This window comes from Barbatula barbatula (assembly GCF_947034865.1).
Source record: "Barbatula barbatula genome assembly, chromosome: 10".
Taxonomy (NCBI): domain Eukaryota; kingdom Metazoa; phylum Chordata; class Actinopteri; order Cypriniformes; family Nemacheilidae; genus Barbatula; species Barbatula barbatula.
In genome coordinates, this window is record NC_136773.1 from 17883748 (window position 1) to 17893307 (window position 9560).

Consider the following 9560-nt stretch of genomic DNA (forward strand, 5'->3'; position numbering starts at 1 on the left):
TTTGTATTGCTGTTTTTCACATGCAATGCCAATCTGACTGCAACAGGAAACTACAGTGTTAATGGAGACACTAAATCTTAATCTTAAAGAAGACCAAACCTTAAATGGATCACTTTAGTAGATGTTAGTAGAAAACATAAGGAAACAGGGGCTCGCCTCATATTCAATTGAGCTTTATTTTGGTAAAACCTAGGTTAAAACTAACCCTTGTTCGGGAAAATGTTGAAAGTTATTGCATGGTTTAATCTCCTATGGCTATCTATATTGTTAACAGTGGAGCAAGCTAAAGTATTATTCATTGTGTTTACAAGACAGTAGGCCTATTCTTTACACTCCCTGCAAATTGCACTGAAGATCTAGGGGAACAATATTTCATTTCACTGTATATGTACAGAATTTAAATAATACCTAGTAAAAACTTAATTAACATACCAACATAAAAATCATACATTACTGGCTGTCTGGGAACAATAAAGAGATGGTTGTTTAATGTGAGTGAGGGTAGAGACTACAGTATATGTTTGTGATATGTGAGGACTAATGTGACTCTGTAGTGTAATTCACAAATGGTGTGACCACAGGGAAGAATCAGTGTGATTGTATGAATACACACATACACACCCTTTGGAAATATTAATACATCCACACTGTTTCTTCCTTGTGGTCATGCCAGGCTGTATAAATACTTTAACATGTGGATACTGTCTGTGTGTGCGTGCGTGCGTGTGAGTAATCAGTAAACAGAATATAGCAGTTGTGTTGACAGAGAGGATCGATATCCAGGCCATTGCTGATGGGAAATGAAACAATCTTCACTTCTGATCCCTTGGTAATACCAGAGCTAGTGTCCCTCAAACACACTTGTCACTCACCCTGATGAGCATCTTACAATCTCACAATATCAGTATACACAACTCTACTTTGCGCACATGTAGATGTACTCTGATATTTGAGTGAGACGTGAAATTATTTACAGCAATTTGTTCCAGCATTTTTTAAAATGATGTGACATTAAATAATGGCAAGATATAAGATGCAAAGTCACATGCCTACCCGGCAGATCATGTTAGATGAATCACTGGGTTGGGGCCAGTTACCACTTTGGGGTTGTGTCAGCATGGGCTTATGTCTTTATATTCGTTCCTCGTGGACACAATCAAAACAAGTATACGCTTGGTTGAATTCATGGAGAGGGATTAGGATCATTGAGCGCAGAACAGTTTGTGGGGTTCTTTAGCTGTCAAACAAAAACTATTGAATAGATCACTCAAACGTGAAAAAATATGAAAATTAAAACTGAACCTTATGAACTGTACTTTCTTAATGGAAATGCCTGATCTTTCGTGCATTTATCAGAGCAAAAAATATATATTTTCATAATTTTGTATTTGGTCAAAATGTACTATGGAAGAAAAACTTGTATAGAGTAAAACCTGTTTAGGCTCTGATTAGAAAACAAATGATTTCAACACAATTAAGCCATTTTTAATAACCAAGCACTATTGCGTGCAAAAAAATCGTATTTTTCCTTCGTTTTGGGAACATTATTTATGATGTGGGCCTTAGTGGGCCTATTCGGGTTGCTAAAGTTCATGATTTTGAAAGTATAAAGCTGTGTCTTTCTGGCTCACACAACCTAATTAATCCAAATATATGCAAAGATAAGAGCGAAGTTGACCATGTTCACTTTGCACTGAGAGATGTCTAAAGTGCACCCTTTATCCACATTTAAAAGAGATGTAAAGGCAGGTATTGAGAGACATGCACACTTCAGCATTTCCAGACCTCAGCAGGTCACCTTCCAGCATACAGAAGCCAACAGGCAGAGAAATGGAAAGCAGTAGATGAGAGAACACAGGATGGAAAATACAGCAAAAGATATTGGAAAGCTGGGATGTCATGGAAACAGAAAATAAACGTCTGAAATGAATTACAGAGACGCTGTGTTTAAACTGAGGAGGCTGATGTGAGACTAAATTAGAAGTTTTGTTTTCAATATGCTATAATAAATAATAAATAAACTGCACATTGTGTAAAACTTTGTATTTGATGTTACAAAAGAATTTTCAGTTTTAGTTGAGACCAAGCCTGCTTCAACCCAATACAAAACCCAAAACGAATCACCCCAATTCTTTAACAGAATATGCAAACTACAAAAAACTTTTTAAATGTGCAAAAATCATGTTTCATATATCTAGCCATCCATCTATCTATCTACCATGCTATACTATAGTTGAGTTCAAAATAATAGCAGTGTGTTTGATCAGACTTTCTTTGATCATCCTGGACTGAGTCTATGCCATTTTGGCTATTCTTCGATCCATTCGTATGTTACTTTTCTGTTTTCTTCCACATCTTTCTGGTTTCGTTTGCCATTTTAAAGCATTGGATATCATTTTAGCTGAGCAGGCTGTCATTTTCTGCTCTGTGCATGTTTTTTCCTCTCTAATAATTTTTTTAATCAAAATACGCTGTTCTTCTGAACAAATAACCCATTTTCCTCAAATAAGGGCCACTTGTTTGACACCAGTTATTTCACAGAATGATTTACCTCTCTAATTGAACTCCACACTGATATTATTTCGAACACGACCTTTTAATTCAATCACACTGAATTAGCAGGATGCACGTCATGACTGTTGGTTTTCTATTGCTCTCATATCATTTCAATGTACAGGTGGTGTTTCCCTGCTTGACATTTCTGCCTTCCGCACCTCCTCCAGTGCACCTTCGGGTCACAGAAATTCTCCCCCTGGCTTGTGGGGACGTCTCCCCGCCACCCCTGGAGCTGCTCCAATTCCTGTCCCTCCTCCATAGCCACAACCAGTAGCTTGCCTTCTCTGCCTCCTCCACCATCTCCTCAATCTTATACCAGTTGTCCCATCAGCTCGGCGAAACTGGATATTCCCATGAAGCCCCTGCATCCAACCTCTACGGGATGGATGGTTATGGTCCATCAGCTGTCTCTGCACTCTGCCACCAGATCATAGTACTTGAACGGTTTGAACTGGTATTCCCTCTTCTCATAGAACAGTCAAATTAATAATTAGTGCCTTCTTGGCTACACCTACTAGTAAAATATTTGCCAAACAGAAATATAATTTCTACCAAAAACAATGACTGATCTGGTTAGTGATGTTGGACTGCTATTATTTTGAACATATCTGTACATACATGCATACATATACCTGGAAAAGTGTCTATTTAGAAAACGGTTGAAACACTCCAGACTTCTCCTGTGCTTCTGTTTCAGACTGTTTGATGATTAAACATAATTCAGACTCCTCTGGTCCATAATCTTTTTTTTAACACTCCACTTCTTGTCTCTCTCTCTTGTTCTTTTTGGTGGGTGAAGAGTTACAGAACTGCCTCCCGCTAGTTGAGCGAGGAGCAACTCGTCCAGCTGGAGAAAGGTCACTAATGACAGTCCTTCAGTACGGCTGTCAGAGCAGCCCACAGATACCACACACCTGCATCAAGCTGCTCTGAAAGAAGGCAAACACTCAATGGATAATAAAGTCAAAAAGACGACGACGAAATGGACAGATAAACTTAGAAGAATGAATGAATGAGAAAACAAATAAAAAATGAATGTATAGATTGATGGATATATGGCATATAAATGCCTACTGTAGATTCAGAGATCCATTCTAAACTTGTAAGAAACAGGAGAGATAGAGTTTTAGCCATTTTATTTAATTGTTGCCATCTAGTGGACAAAAGGAAAATTAATTGCATGTTTTTCTATTTTTAAGACAGCAGGTAAATCTATTTCTAGTCTTGCACAGACACAGCTTGAAAAGTCGTCTCTCAAATCAGTTTATTAGAGCCGATAATCTATCATGTAAGAATGCTAGAACTGATCAGTAGTTCTGGGCTACGATACTCTCATCTTCTATTTGTGATATAACAGGCACATCTATCCTCCAGTCATCCACTCAATATCACCCTAACCAGCAGGCCTCCATCCAACCTAAAAAAGAGCGGAGAATGCCAACCGTTCCAGCTCTTGAAAAGACCCTGATGGGATCAGACACTCAGAGGCCTGCGGTCATATTCTGAGAAGACTCTGCCTCTCAAACAGCCCGATGCTGGAAAAACCGTCCCGGTTTATGTTCATTTAGCTTATATGAGGATTTGATATGGTTCCCATGTTTGGAATGGTGTTCATGCTGTGAGGAACGCCATCTGTGACCGAAATCTTTGCTTGCTAAAACACCGCAACTCATAAGCAAAAGCCATTACCTCGCAATAATTGGGCTGTGTAATTTTCTGCAAAATAAGCTCTGTTCCAAAGTGAGATGCCTTGCTGCCTACTGCCTACATTATGAGGCTCCGTTCTAGCGGTTACAGGAATCCATGAGTAACTTGGGAACTTTCATAAGATGTAAATTTTGAAGCAGATGTTTTGTCAGAAGAGTGCACTTATTTAAACCCTAAAATCCTGCCTCAGTAGGGAGCTTACTAAGTTATGAAACAGAGCAATATCATCGTAATTATTTTTTAGCTAAACACTTGATAATTGTTTATTTTAAGACACCTTTACTCCAGCACAGTGAGTTGCCCCCAGAACCACTTGCATGAAAATGTCACAGAAGCCGCGTGAAAATCACAAGAAATAATTTGAGAGATTCAAGCAAGCAGAAAGAAAGCCAATTGCAAGGATATACAGCCCAGGAGAAAACAGAGGGAGGTGAACACGCAGCTAATTGGGATGAATGAGTACTGGCAAATGAGGAAATATGAGGGAAGAAGAGAATTGTGGGAGGAAGATGAAGGGAGGGGGTATAAATACAGTACAAAGGAATACAGAGCGAGCGAGAGAGATAATGCAGAGAAGGGGAGAGGAAAATATTGGTCCTTGAAGGCCCAGGTGGAGTTTATCTGTGCGTTCTGGTGAGGAGAGGGTGGAGATGATGATGAGATGAGAGGAATGACAGAAGGAATGTGTTGTCACCTCACTCAGCACCCATCATCTGTCTTTCTGACCTGACTGAGCAACAGCTCTTGGGTTTCAACATGACACACATACGCACTCTCATACCTTTGCATTGCGTGTATGACACATTGTATTAGGTAAGACATGTATTAGTCCCTATCCACTTTCACTTCTCTTCTACTTTCCAAACACAGACGCCATGGAACAAGATGAAGACAGAGACTTCAGACCATGAGCTCTTTAGAGCATGCCAGTGATGACATCATCTGTCTGCATGAAAAAACCCTGTCAGACCACGTCAACATTAATTATGATGTAATAATTTGGAAACAGTTTAAATTTCAAAGTGCTTTCCTCTCTTATGTGAGTTTCTCTTCTCATGACCATGTTGAAAAATCTGAAAACACAAAATTCCCCTTAAATTCTGCACAGGTTTTCATTGGACAGTCCGTTTTCATTGGACAAAAAATGGTGGAATGCTAACGCATACCAAAAAAGATGTGTTTTCAAATTTATCTGAATTAATGTGGACGTACTTTGAATTTGGATTAGAGCAGACCCATCGTGAATGCTGAAACCACACTGTTAAGAAAATGATCTCCAGGGCAGGAGCATTTGCCATCATAAAACATCCAATCTCTCTGATATATCATCAATATTTTGATGATATGTCACTTTGAAATGCACTTGAATGTTCTTTTATGCTGAAGACATGAAAGGCTTTGTTATCTTCAAAGCACGTTTATGGGAGGTTTATGACAAAAAGATACTCTAGTTTAAAAACAACAAGAAATTAGCATTTGTTCTTGTGTTAATACATATTGTGTTAATAGTTCTTTGCTTAAACTTGTGACATAGTGGAGCTTAAGAGATTTTTCTCTTTTTTTCTAGCTGTAAGTTTACACTATTTCATTAAAAAAAACATTTAAAAATGTACCATAAGCGAAAGGTTACACTGTAAAAAATCCTGTAAAAACTGAAATTTCACGGCAGCTGGGGCGAAAGAAATAAACCGTAAAATTACATGGTTCCCATTTTGGGCGACCAAATTTGTGGTCTTTTTATGTAATTTTACGCTTTGAACATATTTTGAAATATACGTGAACAATATGGGGGAAAAAAGTCACATTTACATTATAAGTGGAAATCTGTAAAAGAAAATTAAAGAAAGAAATCTTTCAAATGTCTTTTTTTACACTGTAGTTTTCCTGTCAAGACTTACATTTTATTTTCATGAACATGAAGTACATAGATAGCCTAAAAACGATAAAAGTCAACATATATGAATCAATATTCAATCAATATAAAATGTGCTCTCATTCTACTCCAAATGAAATAATTTTAACCAATCCCGATTGACACTCCAACCCCGCATTCTTACAGCTTGTCCTCCCCAATGCCATCAGTGCTGAGACAGACGCAATTAAACAAAAACGTTTCATGTCTGCAAGTCATTTTTTGTGCAGCTACGACATTATTGGTTGTTGATTAATCCATTCCCTTGTCTCTCCTCATGCTGACCTTGTTGCGGAAATCACAGATCAATAGCAGAAAGTAGCGCGGCTCATAACTCAAATGGTCGCTGAGCTAATAAAGAACCAATGCCAAACCCTGACCGGCAAATTAAAACCCAATCAGACCGACCCCAAGGGGCCCAGGAGAGAATACAACAAGGCCAGTGGCTCAGACAAACCTGGAGCATTGAACAAAAGACTTAATCAGTCACTGATTAGAGTGGCAATCATAGCATACTAGACTACAGCAGGAACGATATTAGTATAATTATACTCCTGTATACTACTGTTCTACCACTCACTGACTAATAAATGCAAACCTACATTTCTCGCTTTACAAAATGATACTGCTCAGGGTTACTCATGGGCACATTTCAGATGTTTGTTTGTATTACGGGATAGTTCACCAAAAACATAAATATTCCTTCATAATTTACTGACCCTTAGTTCATTTCAAACCTGTATGATTTTCGTTTTGTGTAGAACAAATAAGAAGATATTTTGAAAAATGCTGGTAACCACACAACATTGGCCTCAATTGTATGGACACAAAACATTTCTCAAACTATCTTCTTTTAAGTGAAAGAGTATTAGAGATGGTTTCATCGGACACACGCACCTGGCCTGAAGTTAACTTCCGGTCTATGTTTGTTGATTGGTCTGGCAATAGTGGCCAATAATAAAACTATTCATATTTTATTTAATTTATATTATTTTAGATTAATATTTTATTGTGTAATATTTGTATTAAATAAACAATATGTCGAATGGGTCGTGTAACTGTCACATTAAAGTTTTGTCAAATAACAGTTCTTCTACCGGTTACCTAAAATAATAGCCAATTTCATTTACTTGTTATTTCTTTTGCTTGTTATCAGAAATAATCTCCATTCTTTGCGGATATATGCGGACGTTAAGTTTGGGTAACAAAGGCGTAACATTTATTTATGTTTTGAATGACATTAGTGTAAATAAACAATGACAAAATGTTCATTTTTGGTGAACTGTACCTTCGAAGATTCGACAATAAAGCTGATAGAATAGTTCAAATATAGAGCTATATAACACTAAACATAAAACTGTAAAACATAATGGTTAATATAATTTGGTCTAAGCTAAAAGTTATCATAGACAAACTTAGAAAATGCAAGAGTGAGACATTAAGAGACACTATCATAAATGCCACATTGTAATACTTTTTTAGACCACACCTCATTTTTATTCCTGTCAAATAAAATAAGAGCATCTAGGCTGGCACTGATCCAAACATAAAAGCACAACACTACTACCCATCTGAGTAAAAGGCTGCAGTGGTGTGGCTAGTAAACAGAAAAAGACAACTGCAGACCAAGAGCTCTTCTACCTACCTTACATCCTCAGAAAACACTTTGCTGCCCACTCCCTAAACAAGCAACTCAATCACCTACAACAGCTGCTGTGTGGAGGCGTCTTCAAAGATGACATACAAGAGCACCATCTAAAGGTTTGGAGGAGACTGGCATGCAAGTACATTCTGGAACACTTACAGACTATTGATGCCATGCTGCTGACTGTTGGGGATAATTTGACAAGTTGACATCACCATAGTCTCCGATGGTCTGAATCAGCAATGCATTTCAGTCTATGTACTCCCCAGACTGATCCATGATCCATACCACACTTGCACACTACTATCTCAAAATATGTGCTCCATCTTTTAATCGGGGTTATATGGTAATTCTAATCATCACGTGTTGAAGTTATAGCATAATAAACAGTACATAACATTTTTGATTTAAGCTCAAATTGTAATTTTACCTCAAGATGAACAAAAGTCCAATTACAATTGTAACGGAAAATCATCAAAAGGAAGCTGTGACATCACACCTCTGACATTACACCTGGAATAAACCTAGTTTATCAATTGGTTGGAGCTGTGGATCTTATATGGGCCAGTGATGTTCAATCACTGGAAATCCAGCTCTTTCAGTAGGGAATGGATTGGTCGCAAAACAGACAAACCCATGAACAAAGCAAACAACAGAAAGGCTTTTTTTAGGTTGTGGATAGGTACCTACAGCAGATGGTATCAGTATTTACTGGCTTGGAGAGTGTGCTCAATCTGAAATGTAATTTTACCTGCAAAACTTGATTTAAAATAATTTTTTTGTTTAAAATTGTTTATTGAATTAACCACGAAGAAAGGCAGCACAACAAAAGATTTACAGACACTAACCCCAGCAAGATATCGCTCTAGGTACTAAACAACCCAATTATATTCTAAAATAAAGTTTTATCTCGGTGAATCAAAATAATGATTTACAGCACATTTGCATAATGAAACCTCTGAATTTGAGATTTAAGATGTGATGTTTCATTCTGACACAAGTGACCACGGGGGACAGAACCGTTTTAAAGTAGAATCTGCATTTTCTAAGTGAGTTTTTAGGCTGAAGCAGTGGTAATTTGATAATATGATGTTATTGCAATCAGTGTTTGTTTTGTGGTTACACAACTTCACACCGAAGAACCCAAGTGTAAGAAAATAATCCCGTTTTAGCTCCCTTCGCCAAGTTTTGCTAATGTGAAGACCGCAGTAAAAGGAAAAAGTGAGGAACATCAAACACCCCGCTGACAAAACAGTTGTCCTACTTACCAAACACATGTGTACAGGATTCTGATAACAAAGAAAGAAATTATTTCTTACAATTAAACTTTAAACACATGAGCTCAGTCTAGGATCTCAGTTAGGACCCCTCCAAACAGTCTGTCTCTGACCAGAAGGCTACGTCATTTTGAAATTTGGACGTCTTCAAGTCCAAAAACCAAGTCCACAAAGAATGGCTGGAGACACGAAGAGAAGATTATCCGTCTCATTTATCTGAGAGATTAATATCATCTGCGAATAACATCAACACCCTGTTGCAGCATCGCAGAGAACAGACTTTGTTTTGACATCCACCCTCCCAGGAATGATATAAATATCAGCCTGTACCTAATGTACACACCATCTCCACAGAGAGCGACTACTTGAAAAATGCCTTTGCTTTTCCAGTTCATTTGTGAGTTATAACTGTATACATATACATAAACCAAAACAATAATGATCAGCGACAAATATATTTACA